A 24464-nucleotide genomic window follows, 5' to 3' on the forward strand; every position below is an offset into this window, starting at 1 on the left:
GGAGTGGGTGGGTGGTGCCTGGGAGGCAGAGGGGCCACAGCTCTGACTCATGGAAAGCAGAGCAAAGTTGGGGAGAGCTGTGCCCACTGAAACTGCTCTCAATCCAGGGTGGTGGATGGAGGGACTTGGCTCTAGGGCGTCAAGGCATCTTGGCCCACTTTTGAGGATGCTCGCTTCTCTGCATCAAATGCCGTTCCCTTTGCCCTGGGCAGATAATTTCCAAAGACCCCTGACCCTGTTCACTTGTCTGCTTGGGAGGCAAGAGGGTGACCTGTGCTTTGTGAGGGAGAATGGGCCTATACAGAGAAGTGTGGTGAAGTGGCCCCATACTGCCTCCTCTGAGGGCGCGTCCTCTCTGGCAGAGCCCCCCCCTTCCCCACCTACTGCTCCATCAGCCCTGAGCTCCCTCCAGGAAGGGCTGTTCCTGGGGTGGGAGCTGAGGCTTGCTGGGCCCCCTCGGACCAGGCCGAGTCATAGTTCATTTAGGACCCTCCACACTCCCTGGCTTCTGTCCTCTTTAGTGCCCACCCAGATACTACCAGCAGAGCTCAGGGCTCCGGAGTGGGGCGGCCTTTAAAAAGGCTGTAGCCACTTGCTAACTGTATCACCTCCTGAGACATGGTGAGAACCTGTGGTGAGCAAGAACTTGTCCGATGGTTCTACGTCCCCAGCACTAGCACAGAGCCCAGGGCCAGAGAAGGGCATCTTCCATATAAGGTGAGTTGAGGGCCAATTGAGTGAGTGAAAATTCTGCACCCTTCTCTCACCTCTCAGATACCGGAAGAGGGAAGAACCATGATGTGACTAGAGGAGCAGGTGCAGTTTCTAAACAGGAAAAATAGCCTCAAGATTTTCCAGCATCTTCAGATTCCTTTCTTGCCTTCATCAGTTTGGGTCCCGGAGAACAGAGGTGGTGGTAACCAAATAGATAAGAAAAAGGACACTGGCAGGATATGTGTGGGAACAGAACAATGAAAACAGTATCTTTAGAGTCTGAGTGTTTTCACACACATTATCTCATTTAATCCTCATTGACTTATTCAATTAATAATTGAAGTCCTATTCAACTCCTGTACCTAGCAAGTCAGCAAGCTGTGTTCAAACCTCCTCTGAAGCCATCTGATCCATCCCTGCCCCTCCTTCCCAGTGCCACTGCCCTGGTCAGACACACCATCTCTCGCTCAGCCCAGGGATCTGGCGTCACTGCCTTGCCCCTACCCTTGTGCCACTGCCCCTACCCTTGTGTAGCGAGTGGCTCTGCAGAATGCAAACTTCATAACACTTCTCCATTCATTCTTTCACTCAGCAAACCATGATACCAAGCCAGACTCCTGGGGATGGAGAAATGAATCAGACATGAATCCTGCCCTAGAGAAGTTTATACTCTATGAAGCACTTGTACAAAGAATCACGATTATCAAACAGTGTGATTGATGAATGCATTGAGAGGTCAGGGAAGCCTTCCTGAAGATGTCTGAGCTGTGTCCTTTAAAAAGAGCATATGTTTACCAAGCATTTGGGGAGAAGGAATTTCTTGGCAGATAGTACATGGATTTGGGGGGAGACTCTAATTGCTCAGCCATGGTGGGAAATAGTGGAAAATTGTGTTAAAGATCAAGGAAGGGTGCGAGCTTTGAAGGAATGTCCATGCTCTATCAAGGAATTAAACCCATTCTGGAGGCAACTAGAGGTCACTGAAGAGGGAGGATCACCCCAGGAGCAGTGGGAGAGGTTGTCTAGAGGGGCCGACCAAAGGCAGGGCCTTTGGGAGGCCATCTAGATGGACCAAGTAAGAGATGATGCATCTGACCAGAGCAGTGGCACTGGGAGGGAGGAGCAGGGATGGGTCTGTAGCTTCAGAGGAGGTTTGAACTCAGCATAGTGACCTACTAGATACGGGAATGAATGAGGCAGTTTCCGTTTCACAAGGTGGGAGAACGCTGGGGTAGTGCCCCATCCAGGTGGACCCAGAGCAGGGTGAGGAGTCCAGGATGCTGCAGGGAGCTGGGTCCACCTCAGCCCACCAGGCCATCTCTGCCTCTGATGCTGAGGCAGCTGACACCTGCTCCCAGGCCCTGATGACTCCATTTCCCAGCTCCAACCCCCCCTCTGCCTCGCTGACTTTGGAGGTGATTAGTAATAAAACTTTAACAAGCATCCATAGGTGCGTCTCCCTGTCACTTTTATGAGGCCATTTCCTGAGCAAAGATATAGGAGCGCCTTCAGCCTCTCCCGGCCATGTCGTTGCTGCCACTGTTTCAATCTCTGCCTCAGACTCAGCAGGTCCCAGACAACCACAGGGGCTAAGTGGGTGTCTGGAGGGAACTGGAACATGCTCAGCTCAAGGAAACCCTAAAAGGCAGGCACAAGCTCCCTATATGCCCCCCAAAGTTTCTTCCTAAGGACTGGAAACTGTTGCTAGAAAGCCTGGGGCCATGTGCACTGCTTGGGCCGTTATGAATCAAAAAGGGCCTCATTTCTCCTACCTTCCCCTCCTCCACCCCACATGTCTCCTTCCAGCCTTGTCCTAGAGTTTCTTGATTCATTCCATCAATGTGTATTTATCCAACACCACCACAGAAGGATGTCGGGGATCCAGTCAAGAATCATACTCCCCCCTTGCCCTTGGGCTGCTGATGACCTGAGTGGGGCTGAGAATAACAGACACCTACCAGGTAACTGAAATATACCATGATCAAGTTCTCACAGGCCTGAGTAAAGAGCTATGGTGGGAATCCAGAGAAGAGAGCACTTCGTGAGGCCAGGGCCATGGGGAATAGCTTCAGGATATTTCACCAAGAAGGGGACAATGGGCCAGGGCCTTACCAAATTAGAAGGGTTTTGTGAACTGGGGAGGAGGGAGGCAGCCCCTTCTCTCCCAACACCGTCCTAGGGACACAGGGGTAAGGCCAGGCTGGGCCCCTCCAAGCTGAGCATGCTCTAACTGGGCTGAGCTGAAGCTCAGGCACAGCCCCCACCCCCAACCAATCTGCCTGTCGGCCGCCTGCTGTGGGAGGCGGCTGAAGTGGCACAGTTGATTGTGGACAAAGGGGTTCTATCCAAAAAAGCTGAGGACTTGAGGGGTGCCTTGCTTTCCTCCCAGCCCTGATGGTACCTGTTCCAAGGCCATTCAGGGAACTGGGGCCAGGTAAACAGGAAGAGGGGAGGCTGCTGCATTTGATACTGTTGGCTCCTTCCTCATCCTTGAAATTCCCTGTCACTGGGCTCTGTGACCCTTGTGTGTCCTATAGTATGCCATAGTGCAAAGATGCCTTAGATTGGACAGACCTGGTTTCACATCTTAGCTCCTAAATTTGGGTCCCCTCACAACACCTGAGCTGAGTTACACTCTCGGACCCTGGATCTCCATCTGTAAAATAGAGACAGAGCACCTCCTTCAAAAGGCTGTGAAGTCCAAATTCAGTGATAATGGCTGGACACCCAGGACAGCATCGCAGGGAAAGCTGGCTACTTGGTTTATTCCTTCCTCCACAACACCTTTCTCTGCCTCTCTGGTTATCCTTCTGTCTCTTTTCTGCACTTCTTTTCTTCCACAAGCCCCTTGGTCTTCCCCAGGGCTAGTGTCCCCCCAGTCTGTGTTTTCTCCTCACATCTGTCTCCTCAGCTGGGGACCTACACTTCTAGGTGCCCACTAGTCAGTTCAGTTCAGCATCTATTAGGTGTCTATCCTGTGAGAGCTCCACTGACCCCTGTGAATTCAGAACTGCTGCCTGCCTGTAAGGACTTCCAGTCCTGCAGAGTTTTACCTGATGGCCTCAGTTTCTTCTGTGAAGTCATGATTGAGGTCATATGAGACGAATGGTGGGAGTATTGGTTAAATGGGAGACCAGATAGTGTGACCAGTTAGAAACAGCTGCAAGAGAAACAGTTCTCAAATTTCCTGTCCCTTCCATCTACATTATTGCTACCCTTGTGTGGATCACTATCTTTTCCTGCCTGGACTATTGCACTAGACATCTAATTCACTGGTTTTCAACCTTGGCTCCAGGACATTGGAATCTCCTGATGGGGTAGGGCTTTTTTAAATCTTATGCCTGGATCTCTCCCTGGAGATTCATATTTAATTGATCTCTGTGTGGCTTGAGCATCATCATTTTTTTTTAACCTTTATTTATTTTTGAGACAGAGAGAGACAGAGCATGAACGGGGGATGGTCAGAGAGAGGGAGACACAGAATCTGAAACAGGCTCCAGGCTCTGAGCTGTCAGCACAGAGCCCGATGCGGGGCTCAAACCCACAGACCGCGAGATCACGACCTGAGATGAACTCGGACGCTTAACCAACTGAGCCACCCAGGCGCCCCTGAGCATCATCATTTTTAAGCTCCCCAGTTAATTCTATTGTACAGCCAGGGTTGAGAACCACCATGCTGCTTTCCCATCTCTGCTCCCATCCCCATTCATCCATTCTTCACCCTGTAGGGACAAGTCTGGTTGTGCTGCTCCCTTGCTTACCTGCCCTTCAATCTTAAGTTCCTCCAGGACAGGGAATGTACCTGAATTAGCTCAGTATCCCCAGTACCCAGCCTAGGGCCCTCAGTAGAGTGTTCAGTCAGCACAGTGGATGAGTGAACGAATTAATGAATCAGTAACTAACAAACTGATAGCTGTTGGTTCTGTTCCTAGTAATATGTTGGTGAATGATAGCAGTTTGTTACTGAGCCAGGAGAATAAGGCCAGTTGGGTACAGATCTGGAAGCCTGGGGAGGAGGTGGGAGGTGGGGTGGGAGCAGGAATGGGGGAGGAGGTGATGAGAGGTCAGAAAGGCAGAGTTTCCTGAGAGGTGAATTATCAGTGGGACCACCATGGGTCGGGTAAGCACCTCAGCCTGGGAGTAATGGAGTTAGGGGAGGAAGGCCCAGGCAGAGCCGGGGAGAGCGATGGGCGCAGCTTAATCTGCCCCCAGGAAGTGCAGGCTGGGGACAAACAGGCAGGAGGCAGCAGGCCATTCCTCAGCAGCTAATGCCCCCAGCCTAACCCAATTCCTTCTCTCTTAGCCCAGGCAAGGGGGAGGTTGCATGGAGGGCAAGCATGCCCCGCAGCTGGGAGGGTGGGGGCACTGCTAGAAATCCAATCAGGAGTTCCACTTCTGCATCAGTCTGTGCTACCCGATTCAGCTGGCGGGGCTGGCAAAGAGTCTGAGTTGGAGCTGGGGCAGAGACGCTGCTGGGAAGCCTTTGAAGCCCTCATTCCAGGCCCTCCCTGGGCACCACTGGGACTTGATCTGGAGACTCCTATCCAGTCCTCACGGCCAGCAGCCTTACCTCTTCTCTGAAGCCACTATGCCACCTCGGGGTTTGCCCCCAATGCTGCTCCTCACTCCCCCGCCACAGCCTCTCACCCTCCCTCTCTGCTCTACATTGATATAAATGGAGGCTTCGGCTGCCTTTAAATAGTCCGATCTATCAGAGGGGCACACGCTGCCCATAAATCTGCCGGGGCTGATGGCTCCCTAAGTGGACTGATGGGAGCTATTTCCGGCAAGGTGTTCAGTTACTGTGCCCCTCCCGTCCCTCCCCCCAGCTTGCCCTTCCCAGGGGCAGGGACCCTTTTTGTCATCTGGTAATTGGCGTTTTTTCACTTGCACTTGGTCCTACAGAGGGAGTGCAGCGCCCTGGCCTGGCCCCTAACCCGATTAGCATTGGCTTTCAGAGAAGGCCCCTCTGGAGTCAACCTTCCTGTTCAAGAGATCAAGATCGAGCTGTTGGTCCAACAAGGAAGTGGGCCAAAATGGGAGGAGGGTGCCCAGGGGAGCCAAGACTAAGTGTTGGGGGGTGGGGTGTGGATCAAGTCCTAACCCCTCTCTAGCTAAACCTGCTTGTTTCCCAGACTCTGGCCTGTAGGGCATGGAAGGGACCAGAAGATAGGCTTTAGAGTTGGGGACTTAACACTCTGATTGCAGATCGGTCTCCCCCTCCCCCATTAAGCCTGCTTTGAGCTAGTCTTGAGCTTTCCTTGTCTAGAAGTGACCCGGTATTGAATAGAGGAAGGGGTCTCTCTGGACAAGTGGTATGGATCTGAAACAGAGCTGGAGAAGCCTCAGGGCTGACTGTTATACTGTAGGGGGTCTGTGCAGGAGCACATACATTACCCTAATTTGGAGGGCAACTACTAATGGACAGATTTCCCTGGGGGAGGAGAAAAGACCTCTGGAACTCTGCTGGCCTCCTGGCCCCAGGGCCCTGCTTGGGGAGACATAGAGGTGCCCTTGGAGGTCACCCTGGTAGCCTCTGGTCAAGAGGTCACTATGTCAGTCAGAGAACATCACTAACATAGCTCTGTTTCCCACCTTATCCTCACTGTTTTCGGAGGAGAGAGCTAAGCCATCCCAGTTATATAGGCCTCAGCCCTTGCCCCTGCCAAGGACTACTAGAATATTCCTAAGGTTTTTATGTCTAAAGAGGAAAAACCAGAGATGGTAAAGGGCAGGGAAGAACTGGTGGGGAATTATCCTGGAATATGTCCATAGAGCATTTATCAGGGTTCTCTCTTGAAATCTGGGTTCTTGGGAATGGGTTTGTGTTCTTTATCAGGGTGCACGAGGTTGGATGTTCCTGCTATGGACTCTGGTTATGGAACCAGGAAGAGTCCAAACAGAAGGCTTAGAAAAATATTATTTTGAACAAAACAAGGTTTTCCCATTATAGTGGCCCCATTTCTGTCCAGTCACTGGGGATTTAGACATAGCAAGAAGGTGAAGGGAAGGGCATATGATGAGATTTCCAGCTGGGTGGGATCCTGGGGCAGTTGAGTCAACACAAGTTGACCATATAGCCCCCAGCCAGAGTTTGGAACCTGAAGGGGACCTTTTCTCCTGCTCCAAGGAAGGGCCAAGCACTCATAGCAGTGACAGACTGAGCCCTATGAATGACATCAGGCATGCCCAACATCATGGCAATTGTTAAGGTCATCAATAGCATTTCTCACGTGATCTTTCAGGACACTGGGAGAGAGCCTGCCCTTTCTTGGGTGGAGATGGGGGTGGGGGTTTAGAGCAATCCAGAAAGATTCTATGGTGCCCCCAAGACCACAGGTCATGCCTCACAGAGCATAAGCATTGCCTCCCCTCCCTCCCTTCCTTCCTCCCTTCCTTCCGTCCTTCATTCATTCATTCATTCATTCATTTGCTCATTCAGTGCACTCTTGCCATCAGCAACTGCATACCCTGCCCTGTGCTGGTGACCAAAGGAGGAAAAATTAACCAGTCCCAGTTCTTGCCCCAAGGAGCTTAAGTCTAGTAGAGAGAAATAAACTTGTAAACACAGATGATGAAATCCAATGTGCGAGGAACTGTGTGAGCCCAGAGGCCACTGACTGAAACCAGCCTATGGAGCCCAACCTCACCCTGTCACTCCAGATTCCACCTAGGCCCCTGGACATGCCCACTTGTTTGACCCTCATACTCCTCAGATTCAGCTTGTCCAAAATTGAGCTTATCTTCTGTCCCCTAGTTGGCTCCCCCTTCAGTGTCTCTAACTCAGTGAATGACACCACAGTGAACAGGCACTGAGTCACTGTAGCCAAAATTCCAAATCATCCTAGATTCCCTCCTCACCCTCAACCTCCACATCCAACTAGTGATCCATTAGGGTGCTCTTTTTAACAGGTAACACTGTGCCACTCCTTTGCTGAGAATCCTCCAGTGACTGTTCTTCTCGCTCAGGATGAAATCCTTACTGTGGTCACAAGGTCCTGCAGGATCTACCTCTCCTCCCCTCACTCTACTCCAGCCACACTGGCTGCCTGGCAGTTCCTCAAACATTCAATAATAATTAAACACTTGCTATGAAATAAGCATGTGTTATCTCACATAGGTGTTTGTGTACCTGTTACTATCTTTCCCACTTGTGATCTTGAGGACACCAAATTTATCTTAATTCTTGTTGGATAAATTCATCTTTGTAACCCTGGTACCTGGCACCGTGCCTGGCACATGGTAGATGTTTAATGAATGAATGGGAAAATGTATAGTGGGATATCCCTGAATGGAGAGAGATCTTGAGGAAATGCACTGGTCTAACCACTCTGCAGAACTTGGAAGTGTTTCTCTACAGCCCTTGCCTTCCTGGAGCTCTGTCCAGACCCATGACAATCCTAAACAGAAGTCAAGGCCACATGACTAAGACCAAAGCACATGAGACCACCTACTCATTGTAGGTGCTCCACATTTGAGCTGGGTCTTGACAGATGAGGAGGATGCCCAGGCTGGGGCCCCACAAGCATGAAGCTGAAGACAGGAGAGGCTTGGAGGCTGTCCACATGCAGAGGCATGTGGAAGGTCCCTTGGGCTGAGCCCCTGCTTTCCTGAAAACTCACTGTGTAGCGTAGAATAACCCATCCCCACTCTCTACCCTTTTTTCCCTTTCATTGATAAACAGGGATGGGTGAATTAGATAGAAAGACTTCTGAGGGCCATTCCTTCTTGAATATTCTAGGGTGCTACAAAAATGGTTTGGGTCCAGGCTGATTGGACCTGGAAGCTCAGCAGAGGAGTCTGGCTTCGGTCTTGTCATCAGAACGGTTTCTAGGCAGAAAAGTTTGTCTTCAGAACTTGGTCCATTTGAGGACCAGAAGCAAAACTTCCTTCCTGCCCTCCAAACAGACCTTGAGGTTTTTGGAAAATTAATGAAGAACAAAGACTTCACTTGCAGGCGGTCTGGGGCACGTGGAGCTAAAGAGAGGTGGCTGTGGCAAAGGTGTTGTCCCCCCAGGGAGACTTGGGAAGGGGGCTTTTGTCTGTTTTTAGACTAGCCTCTCTCCCCGCCACACTCTCCCCAAAAATTATTATAAAGAATTATTGCCATTAGTACGTCTTTCCTACTGAAAGGAGAAAATCGCCTCATTCATAATTTATACCCTCAATTACTATTAATAAAGAAATATTTCAGCAGAAAATCGCCTGGGAAAATTACACGTAACATTGCATTAACATTCTATTTGAACATTTTCATCACATTTGTTATAGAGTTAATAAGAGGGATACGGTCCCCTGACTTCTTCATGAAATTATGGGCTGACGATGATAGTTTAATCTTTTAGACTTTATATAATATATTCACTTTACTAATTGAGCTATCCAAGGAGCAGTTAGAGATGTTCTTAAACGTGGAGACAGAGGAGTCAGGGCCATGACTTTGCTGCCAGAGGCACCGCCTGTCAGGGTGGGGCTGTGGGCGAAGCCTGCTGAGTTAGGCTGGCTAGCCTAGACCTCACCCGGGCAGAGCCCAGGATCTTTGCACTACCTCCAGGGGCAGCAGCTGGCCAGGACCCTATGGGAAGGTGTGGGGGGCTGCTGAGAGACAGCAAGAGAAAGGGAGAAGGGAGGCCATGGGGAGATGAGAGAAGAAAAGGAGATGAAAGGGGCATTCCTTTCTAGACCATTCCTTCAAAAGTCATTTACTTAGATGCCTTCTGCTTTCTGTCCTGGACCCCAAGGGGAGCTCAGCCCCATGATGATGATTTGTGGGATGGCACTTGGTGGTGGTTCTAGATACCTAGAGCTCCTGGAAGATCTGGCATCTTTGGAATAATCCTGTGAATCTTGTGAATCCTAGAGACGGGTGCTGGAGAAGGTGGTGCCCCTAAGCACCATCCCAGCACACAGGAAGGAGTTGTGGGTTTGTTTGTTTTTTCAGGTCTAAACAGAAATGATGGGTGTATATTTTGGGTGGAGACCTGAGCCAAGTTAAGACAATCATTTTTAACTGCTTTCGTCAGCGTGCTTTTCCATTCATTGTCCTAGTGAACACCCAGCAAAGCTGGGAGGCAGACCCAGCGAGGGGTGCAGTTCCCACTCATGACTCAGGTCCAATGTCACCTACACAGAGGCTTTTCTTACACATCTCCCCTTTCCTTGTCACTTTCTCTGACATACGCTGACTGATTATTTGGTAATGTTTATTACTTCCTAAATTGCTTATTTTCTTTCCTACTGGAATTTAAGCTGTTAGGCCCAGCACCTAGAACAGGGGCTACATACCATAGGCACTCCATACATATTTGTTGGACTAATGAAAGTGAAGTATAGGATGGAAAAGTATAGGAAAGTGAAGTATAGGATAGTGAAGTATATACCTGAGACCACAGAGTTAGAGCAGAGCAGAAACTAAATCTGAAGTCTCCTTTCAAATTCTACTATGATTCTTGGCACCTCTTCTTACTTTATCCAATGTATCAGCCAATGGGAATGTGTTCAGACTACTTCTCACCATCTTCATTGCTTATATGGTAATGCAGGGCACCATTTCTCACTCTACTAGTGCAATAGTCTCCTGCTTCCTTTCTTGTCTTCCAACAATCTGTCCTCAACCCTAGCAGCCACAGTAATCCTTTACGACGTAAGTCAGATTATATTACTCCCTGCTGCAAAGTTTTCCAGGCCTTCCTGTCACACATAGAAGAAAATCCAGTGTCCTCATCCTGGCCTACAGGACCCCACGGTCTGGCCCCTGGCTTCTTTCCACCCTCATTTCCTGCTGCTCTCCCACATGCTCTCTGCACTCCAGCCACATCAGCCCTGCTGCTCCTTAATACACCAACTATATCTTGCATCAGGGCCTTTGACCTTGTTTCCTCTGACTGAAACACTCTTCCCACAGATTTCCATGAGTCTCTTGCTCACTTCATTCAGACATTTGCTCAAATGTCACTTCTTCAGAGAGCCTTTCCCTCACCGCCTACCATCAGTCTGCACCTCTGTAGCCTGCTTTATTTTTCTTCATTGCAACTATCCCTTTCTGACTTCCTATTGTATTTGTAGTTGTCCGTTGTCTGCTTCCACCAGTAGAAGGTAAGTTCCATGTTCACTGGTGTATTTCCAGCACCTGGAACAGTACCTGGAACATGGTAAGTGCTCACTAAATTTATTGAATGAATGAGTGAATGAATGAATGAATGAATGAAATTTTGTTCTGTTTTTCTCTGCACACAGCCTGTCTGGGTGATCTAATCCACTTGCATGTAAATGCTACTCCAGTATGCCAGTGGCTTCCACATCTCAACTTCAATCTGGGTCAACCTTCTGAGCTCCCAAATCACTTTCCAGTCATCCACTGGACATCTCTCCATGAAGATACCTAAAGTACAATACATATCATTTTTCTCCCTCTTTTCATTCCCATCTCATTAAATGACACCACAATCTTAGATGTCCAATCCAGAAACCTGGGATCATTTTTTAAAAAGATTTTCTTTTTAAGTAATCTCTACACCCAACATGGGGCTTGAACTCACAACCCAGAGCTCAAGAGTCACATACTCTACCAACTGAGCCAGCCAGGCACCCAGCCCTGGGATCATTTTGGACTCCTCCTTCTTTCTCACTGGTATATCCATTCAGTCTCCCATTGAATCATCAATTCAAATTCTGTTAATCCTACTCTTAAATATCTCTCAGCTCTAGCCACCTCTCCCAATCTCTAAGGCTCCTTGCCTAATCTAGGCCAGCGACATTACCTCTCCCCTGAATTACTGCATCAGCCTTCAGCCAGTCTCCCTGCCTTCAGTTTCCTTTCCCTCTAATCCATCCTCTACAAGATGTTTTATGTTTTATCTAAAACATAAATCTTGGAGTCAGAGATAATGTCCAGACTTCTAGCTTGAGGAATTAAATGATAATGAGTCCTATCACATTAAATGGAAGAGGAGGCAGTCTGGAGACATGTGACATTTGACTGCCTTTGTGGCATTTTTTTAGCTTGGTTGTCTCCTCCCACTAGGTGGCAGAGATCATCTCATTCATCTCTGTGTCTTCTGTGTCCTCAGCACCCAGCACAGTGCCTGACACAGAGCAGGTGCTCATGAATATTCATTACATGTAATTGTCACCCTGAAATTCATTAAGGGACTCTTTTTTAAATCCATGTCTCAGTGGCACCCCCCCCCACTGCTATTATGATACTTATTACATTGTACTGTAATTTCTGTTTACTTGTCTGATTCCTTACTAAACAATGAGCCCCCTTTCATAGCCAAATCTTCTGCACAAAGTGGGTGCCCAATAATATTTGCTAACTAAACGACAGATTGAGTCTCTCCCCAGTACCTTGCAGCATCCTATTTACTGGTTCTTCTACTCCTCCTGACCAGCCAGCCTTCACAGCAGAAAGGCCAGCCATTCTGTGGGGCTCATTTTCTCTGGCTCAGCCACTTCTCAGCTCTCTGGGTGTCTGTGACTCACTGCCTCAGGGTAGCTTTTTGATCTCTACCATCAGCTACTGCCACTAAGGATTTGGGTCATTGTCACCCCTTCTCTCTACAATACCACGTAACTATTGCTAAGAGAAATGTGTGTCTGTAGAATTTTGCTCTGCTGCTCTACTTGTGGATAGATGCTCATGAGGAAGGATGATGGGGAGTTGATCAAGTAAACAATAAACAAGCCTAGGGTCTTCCAGGATGAAATGAGTTTGGATGAAATGGATGAGGACATAAAGGCTTGAAAGAGGAGTTCTCTCAGAGCACATGGAAGAATGCGTGGAGGAGAATGGCACAAAAGGAGAATGAAGAGGAAGATGGGCAGCAGAATGTAGGTTGGAGGGAGCTTAGAATATGATTACAACATGATGTATTATTAAATTATTATGTTAGTAATAATAGCTATTAATTGAATTCCCCAAATGTCCCAGGTGGTGTGCCAAATGCTTTACGTGCATTATCTCATTTATCCTTCACTAGAAGTCTGTGAGTTAGGTGCTAAGGAGTTTGAACTTTCATCTTGTTTACCCTGAGGGCATGGGGATCCATTGAAGACTTTGAAGGAGGGGAGTTGCATGGTCAGATTTGTGTAGGGCCTGCATGTGGAATGCTGCATACAAAAAAGGGAGATGACGGAATCAGGAAAACCATGGGGTGGGTACTGACCTATCAGTCCATGGGACACCAGGCCAGAAAGAAGAGAGGAGGCCAGAATCTATGAAAGGAAGTTAAAGACAGGCATCATGGAAAGCAGACCTGAACCAGGGCAGAGGCCTGAGCTAGGATTAAGAATAAGTTTGGGGGGCGCCTGGGTGGCTCAGTTGGTTAGGCAACTGACTTTGGCTCAGGTCATGATCTCGGAGTTTGTGAGTTTGAGCCCCACGTCGGGCTCTGTGCTGACAGCTCAGAGCCTGGAGCCTACTTCGGATTCTGTGTCTACCCCTCTCCTGTTCATGCTCTGTGTCTCTCTGTCTCTCAAAATTAAATAAACATTAAAAATTTTTTTTAAAAAGAATAAGTTTGGAAGGAGACCAGGAGGAGTTTCTATTGGATAGTTTGATTTTCAGGCGTTTACATCCACTGACAGCTGGATATGAGAATCTGATAGTCCCAGGAGAGCTCCAGGGTAAAGATACAAATTTAAATCAACAGAATGTAGATGGCAGTTGATTCCATGGAAATGTATTCCCATTCAGGACAAAGATCTGGGCTTACTAGGCCCTTCATCAGCCAGCCCTTGCTTACCTCTCAGGAATCATCCCTCAGTGTTCCCCCAGAGTTAGTCTCCCTCTGGCCATACTGTATTTCTTGGATCTCCTCAGCTAGATCTTGCTGGCCCACCTGCAGGCCGTTTCTTGGGCTCTCCCCACTAGTTCTAGTTTAGAACTGTCTCTTCCCTACCTTCTTCCACTTAGCTAACTCCTACTTGTCTGTCAGATCATATTTAAAGATCAAGCTTTAAATACTTGCTGTTGAGAAGGTTGATGCACTAAATCCAGGAGAACATATAGCTATCCTGTGCTTCCTGCAGCCCACAGGTACACCATCACTTTCCTCTTCCTGCTCCAGTTGAAGAAGATTGGATAACAGGGACAAAAGCTTGCCAAGGCTTCACGTGATTCTTTAATAAATTTACTTAGGCAAGCCAGATCCAGACAGTTCTCTGGCCTCAGGGCCTAAGAGCCTCAAACCAGGTCCTTTCAGTACTATTTTGGGAGGACAAAGGGGTAAAGAGAGATCACCCAAGTCACCCTGCCCCTGCACTAGCATTAGGGCTTCTGCACGTTCATTCTTTCTTCATTTAATAAGCATATTTGTCCACTGTATCTTAGATGGCGTTACCTCAGAGAAGCCTTCCCTGACCTCCAGGCTGGGAAAGATGTGTCCTGTGTGCTTGCTCGGATCCTGTGCTCATTCCTGCCCTATCATTGCTCACGCTATGTTTTTATTACCTGTCTCTCCCACTAGTCTGAGAGTTTCTTGAGAAATATTTGTTTAATAAATGAAATAATTGTGCCCCCACTGTGTGTCATGCTCCACAATGGGCCCTGGGGCTACCAAGTTGATGAGGATAAAGGCCCTACCTTGAACAGCTGCCAATCTAGGACTGGAGATCATCTGTTTCATTTCAATGAATTACCATAGATCATTTCATCATAGTAACAAGTGCTTTTTAAGTCTTGGCATACACATAATTTCCTTTGATCCTCAGAGGAGCCTTGAGGGAGGTGGCAGATAAGGCAGAGATTAGTTCCCAGACCTTAGCTACCAGGAAGAATGGGGGTGGGGGGAAGGGGGCTGCCATCTTTGTTGTCACAAGTTCACCACCTGAAAGAACAGAGACAGAGGCCATGGGATTCCAGGTCTTCCTTCTCTGGGATTCCTAAGGGGCAGAAATTTGGCTGTGAGGCCAAGTCTTACTCCATTCTTACTCCGTCTTGAGGTCAGTGCCCTCCCTGGCCATTGGGCATGTAGGATCCCCCAGACCTATTGCTCCCTGGCCTGAGAAAGAGACTGAGAGGGTCTGGGCTAGGAGAGGCCACTGGCTGGGCTCTGACTTGAGCTCCCAGCCCAGCCAGGACAGGATGGGCCCCAGTGTAAACCGGATTCGCCTTGTAAACAGCTGAGCAGCTGGGCTCCATCTTGGCGGGGGAGCCCCAGCAACAACCCAGCAGGACAGCCCCAGCCCAGCAGGGCATTGTCCAAAGAAAAAGGTGGGGAAAAAGCTGAGTAAACAAAGAGGGCTGGCCAGTTTTTCAGTCTCTGACTTGTTATTTCAGCCGGACAGTGGCTGTGCTGACTGTGAGGCTCGGCTGGGCTGGGCCGACCTAAAGTCTGAGTAATCTTCCTCACCACATCTCCTCTCTTCTCCCTCACCTCATCTCACTCTGCCTTCTCTACTCTGGGCTCATTTTCAGGAAAGGGGCTAAAGATGGAGACTGCAAACCAGTGAAGGCAGGCTCCAGGAGCTGATGGGAGGGTAAGGAATTGGGCATTTGCCAAGTTTCCTAGCATCCATGGGGGTGTGTCCAAGGTGCTGCAGGAGCATAAAGCAGGGATCCAACCAGTCAAGACAGCTTCAACCACATTGTCTTGGACACCCCCACTCTGGCTCTGCAAAGCAAGATCACCCTAACCTTGCAGTGATCTTGATGCCAAGGTTCCATTTGGAACCCTAGAACTGTCCTTCCTATCAGGTGTCACATCCCAGCCATCCCCAGTCACTGCCCAAGTACAAGCCCCTACAGTCTTCTCCCCAGTGTTTTCATGACAAATTACTATACACCCCTCTCCTTACCCACTGCCACCCCTCCTTCCATCTTTTCCCTGCCACCTGAAGCCACCAATAAATTCTACACAACCCACACTTCTGAATATTCCCTCTACTTTCCACCCTGCCTAAAATGCAGCTCTCTGCAAAGGCCTCATCTATGGGTCTACAGCTCTTGTCAGCAGAGGCCACCCACTCTCCCAGATTCCAGCTTCATGCTCCTCTTCTGTGCCATTTCCAGGCTGTCTCTACTCTACCCCCCATGCAAAGAGAAAATCCCCTTCAAGCTCTTGACATTTCATCAGACCACTTACCTTTGCTACCTTTGTCATCTACTGGCTTCTTTGTTGTTCCCTACATGTATACCTGTATCAGTCTTCTCTCCCCCACTTCCTTCCCTCATCTTAGGGGATCTCAGGACCCATGAAATGGTGAACTACCCAGCCACCCCCCCCCCCCCCAGTTCTTGGGGCTTGGCCACCTCAGCTTCAGTGGTTTTTACCACCACTTTATTTGTCCATCCCTGATTCCATGTCATTCATTCAACATGTGTTTATTAAGTGCCTACTCTGTGTTCTCAACACTACAGATAGAGTACTGTACAAAACCCTGTTGTTATCAGAAAGCTTTGGTTTTTGAGGTAGGAAACAAACAATGAAAAAATACCAAGTAATTAGAGTGATCAATACATGAAGGAAATAAACAGCATGCTAAGATGGGGAGTCATAGTGGGAGGGACTCCTCTATATAGAATGGTCAGGGAAAGGATTCCTGCACATTTAAGCTCAGAACCGGTGGATGAAATGGAGTCAGACATGCAAAGAAGCGTCCCAAGAAAGGAAAGAAGTGGGAGTAATCAAGGACCTGATAAGGAGGCCAGAGTAGCTAGAATGTATTAGGGGGGATACAAGAAGAAGTCAGAGAGGCAGGAAAGGGCCAGGATATGTAGAGCCTTGTAGCCTGTGGCAAGAAGTTTGGGTATACTCTAAGTACAGTGGGAAGCTATTTGAATGTTAAGTCAACGGATAAAACTGCATTACCTCTGAAAATGTCCACTACAGCCACCTATAATTCCCTGTCTCTCACACCCAGACTCACTTCACTTCCTACCCTCCTCCCACTGGAGGGGCAAAGACAGCATCCACCAGGTTCCACCCCTGTATCCTTGGCCTATGGTTGGTTCCCAATAAGTGTTGTCTGCATAAGGGAGTGAATAATCAAATAAATTACAGTTGAATATCTCCCCTTTGACCTCATCAAGACGTCCCATACCCAATTCTAACATTTTCTCCCAGTGTATCAGCACACCCTGCTCATTATTTCTTTACTCTGACTCAACCCCTGCCCTCTTTTCTCACCAATACTCCTCAAGTCCTGTGCACCTGTCTTAGGACACTACTTAGCAAAACCCTGACTCTAGATCATTTCTACAGTCTATCTCTACACCCATGGCTGAGAGCTGGTAAACAAAATGACACACCTCTGCATCACCTGTGTGTCAGTATTGACTCTCTTCTATCCTTCTACCACTCTCGCTTCCTATTTTACCTAGAAAACAGGGCTACCTGCCCCCAAAGTTGAGGGCAACTTTGAGCCTCTCCCTTCAACTCCACTCAAACCCTTTCTTCTCCCCTTCTCTCTTCCAGAGACTGGCTCCCTTTTGTTTCAAACCAAGCTTCTCTGCCTGCATCCAAGTCCCCCTGTGATCTGATTTCTCCCTTTCCCTTCTCATCTCCCTTCTTTCTATGCCTTCTCCTTTAACACCAAACCATGCTATACCCAGTAGCCAACATAGCTAATGTTTATTGAGACCTAATTCCATATCTGTTTCAGTGCTAAGCACTTGATATGTTAACTCATTTCATTATCACCATGACCATATTACACTGTATTACTCTCTACTCTAAAGCACTGTACTATGAATACTATGCTATAACTCTCCCCATTTTGTAGATGAAGAAATTGAGGCACAGAGAGGCTCAGTAACTTACCAAAGTCACATAGCCAGTACATGGTAGATTTAGGATTCAAATCTGGACAGTCTGACTACAGAGTTCATGCTTTCTGCTCTAATATTTTTCTGCTGAGCACACTATTTGCCTCTACTTCTTTGCCTAATTTCTACTCATCCATGAAGACTAAGCTCAAGAATTATTTGCTCCAGGGAATGTTTCTTTACCATCCTTCCCCAATCTTTCTCCCAGCCCTCTAGTTCTACGCTACCAATACTTAGCATGTAGTAGATGCCTGATAAATTTTTTAAAAACAGCATTATTCAGTTATAATTCACATACCGTATAATTTAAAGTGTAAAGTTTAATTTAATTGGGTTTTTTTAAGTGTATTCACAGGGCTGTGCAACTGTCACCAGAGTCTAATTTTAGAACACTTTGTCCCTCCTAAAAGAAACTCCATTAGTAGGCAATCTACGTCCTCCCCCACCCCAACCCTAAGCAACCACTAAACTACTGTCTCTATAAATTTGCCTATTAGTATCAATGGAATTCTTTAATAATATATAGGCTTTTTTTTGTGACTGGCTTCTTTCATTTAGCATGTTTTCAGTTTATCCATGCTGTAGCATGTGTCAGTACTTCCTTCCTTTTTATGACCAAATTATATTCCGTTGTATGGATCTAACACATTTTATTTACCGGTTCATCAGTTGAAGGCATTTGGATTGTTTCCACTTTTTGGCTCTGATGAATAATGCTGCTATGAACATCCACATAAATGTTTTTGTGTGGAAGGATGTCTTCTATTCTCTTGTGTATATACCTCAGAGTGGAATTGCTCTTTCTTATGGTAACTCCATATTTAATATTTTTTAGAAACTGCCAAACTGTCTTTCAAAGCAACTGCACCATTTTACATTCCCACCAGCAAATAATGAGGGCTCTAGTCCCTCTGCATTCTCACCAACACTTGGTATAGCCTCTTTGGTTGTAGCCTTCTTAGTGAGTATAAAGTATTCTGACAAATATTTTTTAAGCTAAATATTAGTCCAGGGTTCTTAAGGAAGGTTGATACTGGAGTTAGGTCCCAAAGGGCAAGAATGAATTTACCAGGTAAACTAGAAGGACTTGAGACAGCTGGCTGCCAGGCAGAGGGGATGTTTTCTCTCTTCTGGCTCTGAACTATGGAATTGCACAAAAGACCTAAAACCATATTGATGAGACCTGCACAAGACACAACTCTAGGAGGAAAAATGACTGAATCAGTGTATCAAGTGATCTTGATTGGCTCGAATAATGGGTAGCGACTTCCAGCCAGATGAAGTGCAACCAGGATAAATATTTGATTTTGAGTACATGCAGAGGGAAGGGAGGCAAAGCTAGAGAAGCTCTGGGGAATCTCTGATAGTAAATTCAGAAGAATCCAGCAAGTGCTATACCTTACCCCTAAGTATCTGGTATCATTTGGATCCCATACCAATTGAGGGGACAGTTATGCTCCACTTCGCACTGATCAGACCAACCTGGAGGCCTATGCCTGATGCAGGAAAATAGGCAGCTGATAATTCGAATCACCCCCACAGGACACAGAGCTTGATTGTTTGCCAAGAATGATATGTTTCTATTATTTAGCACCCATGACCTTCACAACTGTCCTAGGAGTGGGATAATAATAATAGCCAATATTTATTGAGTGCTCACAGTGTGCTCAACTTTCTTTGTTCTGTTTTACATTATAACATCACATAATACTTGCAACAACTCTGAAGTAGGTAAATTATCTGCATATTTCAGATGAAGAAACAGGTACAGAGGGTTAAGTAACTTGGCCAAGGTCACACAATTAGTGAGCCGTTAGACCAAGATTCAAACCCAGGTAACAGAAGAGTCTGAGCAAGCCAAAGATACGGAGACTCTCTGGGAATCAGCACTAGTTGCCACACAGGCAGTGCAAGGCTGGGTCTTATCTGTCTAGACTTGGGGAGCCCCACTCTGAGCCGAGATACTTGAGTTCTGATGCTGTGGAGCCTAAGAAGGGGATGGCTCTTGGGGCACCTGGGTGGCTCAGTCAGTTAAGGGTCCAACCTCGGCTCAGGTCATGATCTCACAGTCCCTGAGTCCGAGCCCCATGTCGGGCTCTGTGCTGACAGCTCAGAGCCTGGAGCCTGCTTCAGATTCTGTGTCTCTCTCCCTCCCCCACTCACACTCTGTCTCCCTCTCTCTCTCAAAAAATAAACATAAAAAAAAAAAAAAAAAGAAGGGGGTGGCTCCCTCACTGAGACAAGCAGCTTCTTACATGTGGGCTTGTTTGTCAGAGCATGAAGGGCAAAAATGGAGGTAGACTGCATGCTTGAAGCTTTTTACTAGGATTTGGGGCACTTAGTTCTGGGCACTCATCTGGGACGAGGAGCTATTTATGGACAGTGTATACTTTTTCTGCCCTTCATCCTACAACCTCTGCTGATCTCCTCTGACTGAGCAGGTCTCCACTGAGGTCCTGGCCTATCCTTGGACCACATCCTGAAGAAGCTGTTCCAATGAGGAAGTTGTTGCTTCATCTAGTGTTATGATAAAGAAACTGAATCTCAAAAAGGTGAAGTACCTTATCCAAATTCATGTCACTATTAAATAACGATTTAATAGGATTTTGAACCTTGGGCTCCGACTCGGGATGCTTGCCCTTTTCCCCTTTATCACACAGATTCCCTTTGCCCATGAGGACAATAGAAAATGGGCATAATGTCCTCAGTGGAACAGAACTGGAGTGCCTATGGGTCATTATACGTGAAGTTGGGTCACACTGGGAATCATCAAATGGACTAGAAATGCTCAGCCTGGAGAAAAGAAGACTCCAGGGAACATTGTTAGTGTTTTCAGATTCCCAAAAGGCTATTGTGTAAAACAGAGATCAAACCTCTTCTGTCTGAGGCCAAGGGGTTAAACACAGACCAGTAGGTGGAACTTTCAGGGAAACAGATTTTAGTTCAAGCTGTGTGTGAACTTTCTAAACAGCCAAAGCTCTCCAGAGCAGAAATGCTTCCTGGGGATATCTGGAGTCTCCTGGCCTTGGAGGTGTTTAGGCAGACCACCTGTCAGGAATATTGTAGAGATAAGCTAGACCATGGGAACTATGAGGATTTAAACAGAAGAGTCTGGGGTTCTTGGCTCCAAGTCCAGCCTCTCCTGGCCTTCAGAGCTCTGGAGGCCTCTGAGCATCACACTTGCCACCTGGCCTGCTCTCTCTGGTTATGTGTCCTTCCTTCCCGAAGTGTCCTCTGGCTTCTTCCAAGGGGAAGAAGCAGAGTCCAAGGGGAGGAGACAAAGGGGAAGATACCAGTATGCCTAGGGCCTGTGTCTACAGGACATCAACTTCTGGATGGCTGCCTCCTCCAGGTCTTGCTTTTCCTCTGATACTGGGTAGAACTTCCTAGACCAGGAAGTGGAACCAAGGCCAGGTCTAGAGCCAGGGTCTGAGCCAGGGAAACTTTGTGACAGAAAAGTTTATCTGTGTTCAAGAGCTAAGGTCTGGGGCCAAACCCTGGCCGAGAGAGGGAGTGTCCTAAAGGACTGCCTATCTAGGGCTGAGGAGGAAAGGCTCATTTGATGACATCTTCATTAGGATTTTCCTCTCGTCATACCGACTCTGCACCACACTCACACACATATATAACTATTGGAAAAACGATTTTAATACCCATGGCACATTGTCCTTGTGTGATATAAAATCCAATGACATGTGGCATTTGGAAAAGGTCACTTCTCCCATCAGGATTCATTAGCCTGTTTCAGCCTCTACGCCTGCAGGACGGGTCCCAGCTGCCTGTCCCCTGCAGTAGGGCCAGCTGGACAGGTGGAGCCCACAGGGACCCTCCTTGGAGAGCAAAAGGACTCCCCAGGGTGCTAGCCAAGGAATCCTTGCTTTGGCCTAGCTCTTTCCCACACATGCCTGAGGAGGAGGGAGGGGTCATATCCAGAGAAAATGAAGTCTCTGGCCAGGCAACCATGACTTCCAGGTCTGGAGTGCATGGAGAGGGGAAAGACAGAACCAAAGCCTCAATGTTTTCCTAATGTATCATTCCTAATGTATACATTTCCAATGTATCATCCTTTGGGCAGAGGGAAGGAAACTCGAGGAGCTCTGCAGAGAGAGAGAGCTGGGGATATAGAGTGGATGCTCTGAGGAAATGTGGGGGAAGAAAGAAGCCTGGGAGGCCACAGTGAGCAGGATCCTGGGCCTTGCTTTGGGGGTCTGGATCAAACCTGGGATCTCCTGGTATTCATCCATTCCCCATTGACAAAGCTGGGGCCCAAGACTGGTCTCCTTATATCACGCTTGTATTCTTTATGTTCTTGGATTTCATCTCTAGAATGAAACAGCTGGGCCCAATGGGCAGGTGCATGGGAGCAGGCAGTATCCATCAGTGCTGGCATTGGTGGGACCAAGGGATAAGCCAGTTGGCACCAGCATTTGTGCCTCCTCTGCTCCCTGCACTTGACCCCTGCCGGTGCTGCATCTGCATGAAACACCCAGCACTCACCTTGGGAGGCCATCTCCTTACCTAAGCTAATGAGAGCTGCCTGATCCCTGGTCTCTGGGGTGGTTTGTTTGTAGGGAGCTACCAACAGATCACAGAGGAGGAACTCTAGTTTCAGAGTAGAAGCATGAGGACAGTCAGAGAGACAACTTTGAAAACACTGGAACTGGGGGCCAGTGAGCTAGGATCAGGGGAACTGGAAGGAGATACTCCCTGACAGAAAGCCTGAGAAACTAGCACCCTAGCATAAGCAGAGGGGGTTGGAGCCTGGACTTTGTGTCGGTTCACTCACACACTCATGTGCACCTTCTTAAGTATCCATCCTTGCACTGCAGTATTTAGAGGATGGGAAAAGGTGGGGCCTCCAGCAAAGAGACTAAGAAGGAATGTCCAGGGGAGGCGAGAAGAAAGCAGGAGAGCATGTTGTGGCAGAAATCAAGTAAAATAAGCCTTCAGGGAGGAAGGAGTGAGCTACTGTGCTAAAGTTGCTGCCAGAAGAAGGCGAGGGTGACTGAGACCTAACCGTGTGAACTGGAAAATGGGATGACACTGGCCATGCTGGGAAGAGCACATTCAAGAGAGGATGGGAGAGAAGGAAGAGAAAATGATAAATATGGACAACTCTTTTGAGGAGTTGTGCTCCCAGAAGCAGATATATACATGTACACAAAGAATCATTTATTCATCTGAGAAACATTTATTGAGGCCCTAATTTCTATGAGCTTCCATACTAGGCCCTATGTACCCAGATGGAAGCAGCACAACCCTTGACCTTGGCAACCTCACAGAGTCACGCGTGAACAGACGAGATGAAGCCTCGGTTCTCTCACTGATGATTTTAGCTTCATTTTCCTAACTGTTCAAATAGAGATACTGAAATCCCTGCCCTCTCTGCTTACGGAACTTGGCATGTCACAGACTTTTTAAACAGCCCGAATTCGAAATGTTTTGACCTGCTGTCACACCAGGTGGTCACACTGGGTTCTAATTTTTTATTTAGAAAATGTGGTCATTATGGGATTGTCCTGAGGATCAAACGAATGAATCACATGGCAGTATTCTGTGACCTGCCGAGTGCTATGTCAGGACAAGGCATTATTCAAAGTGGCTTAGACAGGCAGGCCTGGCCACTCCTTTCTTTGTGCTTCCAGAGTAACGCGCACATCCCTCCTTCCCAGCACTGGTCTTCCTGCATTTTCAGTGTGTGTGAAGGTCTGTGCCTCTCACACCAAATTGTGTGTGACACAGGGCCTGGCACACAGTGTAATTTCTCAATGACGATTTATTGGATTTCTGAATGAATGGACAAATGGCGAAAGGACATAGACGAATAAACAGCAAATTATGATGTAAGACAGAAGAAAATGATAATTACTGTAGCTATCACTTATTGAGGACTAATGCTGATTTCTTCACACGTGTTACCTCACATCTTTTTCACAGCTACACTAAAGGGTAGATGATATCCTCCCTCTCTTACAGATGAGGCTGCAAGATATTAAATGACTTGCCCAAGACACAAAGATCCTGAGAGCCTGGGGACTTCGGCTCACTCCAGCCTAATGGGGGGGTTACAGAAAGGGTCTTTTGGCCCCTGGATTGTCCCTCCTCCGGTCCTCTCAATTCAGAGCCCAGACAACTGGCCATGAACCCACCACTTAAATCTTCTCCCCTCCTTCACCAGGGCAGGCCAGGCCAGGCTAGTCTAACCCTAAGCAGCCGCTAGGGAAGGAGCTGCCCAGAGTATTCATTCCTCTTTTACAACCCTTGTCAAACTCCAAAGCAAGTCGTAAATTCATTAACCTCGAACGGATTAAGCTGTACAGCTTACTTAGCACCATAAACAAGATCATTGGGATGTTGATTTTCCCCTTTTATTGCTTCACTCAAGGAAAGCATAGCTGGCCCCAGCTCTGGAAATAGGGGTTGGCTCCCCCGGTCAGGGTGTAGGATGCTGGGGAAATGCCAGCTGGCTGTCCCTTACTAGTTGCTGGTACCCAGCAAGGCAAGACTCGGACTTAGGGCTCAGGTATGTGTAGCCCAAGAGTTGCCCTCCCCCACCTCTGGCTTGTCTTGGTACAGCCAGAAGTGGCTATTTCTAATCCAGCCACCCAAGCCCCTCTTTATGGAGCTGGCCCTAAGCATTCTGAGGGAAAGCTCAGGAAAGAAGCTCAAATGCCCACCCTCCAGGTCACTGGCTGTCCCAGCAAAGATGGTATTAAGGAGGCATCTCCTCCCAGCTCTCCAACCCCTGGGGTTTCCTCCAGCTCAGCCCTGCCCTAGTGAGGCTGCCATTATCTGTTTAACTCAGATGTCTCTCTCCAACAGAGTAACGTCCTTCCTGGCCAGGAATTGTCCCCTCTCCTGGGGCTTGGGATCCTATTTCCTCCTGTCCTCTCTGAGGCCTGGCTTCAGCAATGGTGCTGCCTCCTGGAGTCCCAACCCTTTTCCATGCACTAAAACAAAACACACATTAGTCGTTATCCAG

The 24464-nt window shown here is 47.8% G+C and overlaps 1 protein-coding gene and 1 long non-coding RNA gene across 4 annotated transcripts in view; both read left to right on the forward strand.

The window, feature by feature from the left end:
- Positions 1-24464, forward strand: part of RNF220 (ring finger protein 220) — a 224984-nt gene that overhangs the window by 137929 nt on the left and 62591 nt on the right. The gene's annotated exons all lie outside the window — the stretch shown is intronic.
- On the forward strand, positions 3128-8915 carry LOC122480407. The gene is made up of 2 exons (XR_006296572.1): positions 3128-4031; positions 7627-8915. It is a non-coding gene; the product is annotated as an uncharacterized LOC122480407 (long non-coding RNA).

The sequence above is a fragment of the Prionailurus bengalensis genome, chromosome C1, assembly GCF_016509475.1.
Source record: "Prionailurus bengalensis isolate Pbe53 chromosome C1, Fcat_Pben_1.1_paternal_pri, whole genome shotgun sequence".
NCBI lineage: Eukaryota > Metazoa > Chordata > Mammalia > Carnivora > Felidae > Prionailurus > Prionailurus bengalensis.